General features: G+C 36.8%; 1 protein-coding gene across 1 annotated transcript in view; it reads right to left on the reverse strand.

Moving 5' to 3' along the window:
- Positions 1–3,342, reverse strand: part of LOC106882236 (uncharacterized) — a 64,274-nt gene that overhangs the window by 55,429 nt on the left and 5,503 nt on the right. The window lies entirely within an intron of this gene.

Here is a 3,342-nt window from a genome sequence, read left to right on the forward strand (position 1 = left end):
ACACACACACACACACACACACACACATATGGGCGGGGATAAATAAACATTTGTACATAAAAGTTTTTAATGAATATTTTACATAATTTAATCATTATATTTTTAAAGGAATTTCAGCCTCATCGATTCTTCAGTGCTTTAATTTTAAATGTTAATATTACAAAAACCTCACAGTTCACTGAGGGTTAAATAAGAATGTAAGTACATTCTTTTTATGATATTGATATACATCTATGAAACTTTGAAATGATTATGCTTTGTTGTACATGGAGTAGATAATATACGAGGAGTGTTCATTAAAGATTTTTCCCTGACCCACTTCCCAATGACTTGGATAAATGAAACTTGGTATAATCATTAGTCCTGCACTACATAGCCACCAATAATGGTAACACACTTCTCCCATCACTATGCAGCTGTGAAAACCTCGCCTGTAAAAGTCAATAGGTTGTATCTGGAGCTAAGATTTTACCTCGGAAATAAGTTCATCATCATCCGGAAAGTGCCTTCCGCTCAGTGGTTGGAAAGCGGTGGAAGTCAGATAGTGCGAAATCGGGAGAATAAGGAGGATGAGGAAGGATTTCATAGTGGCAGAAGTGTCCTTTCATCTGGGCAGTATGTGCATTGCGAATTGGGGCGTTGTCTTGGAGGAGGCACACTCCTTTGCTCAGCATGCCGTGCCTCTCTGCTTTCATGGCGTCCTACAATTTCTGCAGCAGAGAAGCATAATATTGTGGTGCCCTTTGCCAGAAAATCCATCATCACTACTCTACGCTGGTCCCAAAAGACTGAGCATCAACTTGCCTGCTGATAGTTGGACACGAGCTTTCTTTGGAGGTGATGAGTTATCATGCTTCCATTACTTCGCATGGACTTTAGTCTCAGGATCATGTTTCACCCTGTGTGATAAGTCTGCCGCAAAAGTCCTCCTCGTTTTCTTGGCACATTGCCAAAAGAGCCTGGAAGCAATTGACTCGTTCCTGGTTCTGGAAAACTGTGAGCATCCGGGGAATCCATCGTGAAGTCAATTTCCGCATGTACAAATGGTCATGAATGATTTTTCCACGGATCCTACACTTATCTTTACTTCTTGGGCTAGTTGCCGAATAGTTATGTAGCGGTCCTCCAAAATGGCAGCTTCCACTTTATGGATGGTGTCGTCATCAATGGCGGAATGTGTCGTCCAGGAATAGGAACAGTTTCCACCAATGTCCGACCACGTTTGAACTGGTGATGCTAGTGCTAGACTACGTCGTATGATGGTGCATCGTCACCATAAACTTCTTTCATCTCATCGAAAGTCTCTTTTGGTGTACGACCTTTCAAGTATAAGAACATAATCACTGATCTGCATACAACTGCCCCCATTATAACACCTTAGTCCACTTCAGTAGCCATAACAGACAAACGAATACTAGTGGAAAGCTGCAATTTAAAAATGTGACATGTAGAGACATGTATAATTATATCTGTACAAGTTCCATTTCCTGCAATAGCTGGAAGTGGATCAGGGGAAATCTTTAATGAACACCCCCGTAATTACATGTCCTAGTATTAATTACTGTTTGATTTTAACATCCTAGATTTCGTCAGATTCACTGTTAATTCTGACCTCATTCTTATAGTAATGTCAACAAAACTAAGAATGCTATATTCAACTTCCCATTTATAGAGAATGAACTTTTGCATTTCCTACAGTAGTTTCAAACTCATATTGATGAACTAAATCAAGAAGCCTCATCTTAACTGCTTGACTTGCTAGAAATGGTAGCCATACCTCTCTGAAATGAACTTATTATATAGGAACACCTGAGGTACACTACGAATGTAAAAGTAGAGGTAGCCATACCAAGAACACCGGTATAAAAGATGTGTTCAATCAAGGTGTTTTATTTGTCCGCCCATCAAAATAAAATACATGAATATATACGTATATGTACATCTATGCTTCTGTGATTGCGTGCGTGCGTTTTTCCTTTGTTTTACTTCAGTGGATTCATATTACGCTTTAATCAAAATATATGAGAAATATTATTTTCTTTATAAAATATGTAAATTTGAAGCTACAGCAAATACATACATAGACGTTAACGAACAGTTTGTACACACTCTCCAAGCACTTATATGCATGTGTAGTTTAGTCATAGCTAGTGGTTCAAATTTCAGCTTGCTAAGTGAATGAGTTCCTAGTAGCTTATATGCGTGCCTAACCTGCTCGTTGCTCATTGATCAAAATTTAGCTCGTTATGCAAGTATAATTTTCTTCGAGAAACTGTTCGCTATTCAGTTTGTTCGTATGAAGAATTGCACGTATATGGTCACCCCAATTCATTCCCATTTTTTCTGCAGTCAATGATAAGACATTCTAATTTTACAAAAGATTTTCATAATACTGTAGAAGTCGCTTCTTATACTCACTGAACGTGCAATCAAATGGTTATTGTTATCAATATATAAGGGTCCACATACAGCATGTATAATGAATTGAAAGTTATCCGCTTATCAAAATTAAAGCTATCAAAATGTTTTAATAGATTCCTAAAAATTCACGACTTTCTAATATACTTATGGATATATATGAAAATCAAGCGAACCAAGTGCAGTGGAAGGTAATTGCTGTGGTGGTGATAATGGAGATAGTGATGACCATCGTGGGGATGATAGCAGTAATTGAGACGATGCTAGCAGAATTATATATTGGTGCTGGCAGATAAGATACTGGTGTGTTAAGTTGGTTGATGTGATTGACAGTATTGGAATATATACACATTTTTGAATATACATGTAAATCAAAGCTTTATATTATAATCACTGATAATGTTATCAAACGGATATTGTTACCCAAAATAAGTATGACCTAAATCCTTTAGTTCAAACGAATAAAAAGCTATCCACTTATTAGAATCAAAGGTCCAGAACTCTTATATCCCCCGCTTAGTGTTATTAGCATATTACTTTTATCAACATGTTATAATCCGAAAGTGATTACAATAAATAGCTTCCACAGTGTTAGCAGTAATAATTTCTATTCTCAGCCTAAGAAACACGTTGTGTCCTTAAGCAAGGCACTTCATTTTATATAGATCCGTTCACTCAACTAAAATGAGTAACTGCGTTACCGAGAAGGTTAAATCAGTAATGGACTGGCGTCCCATTCAGCGAGGGAGTTTTCTGTTTTTAATTGCTTCAGCCTCACGAAAATCAGGATAAGCTACAATTTAAAGGGCCTATAGGTTCAAGGCACACTTTATTATCCATTACATTGATACATACATACATACATACTTACATGTATGTGTACATAGGTCCTTATATACATATATATATATATATATATATATA

The sequence above is a fragment of the Octopus bimaculoides genome, chromosome 6, assembly GCF_001194135.2.
Source record: "Octopus bimaculoides isolate UCB-OBI-ISO-001 chromosome 6, ASM119413v2, whole genome shotgun sequence".
NCBI lineage: Eukaryota > Metazoa > Mollusca > Cephalopoda > Octopoda > Octopodidae > Octopus > Octopus bimaculoides.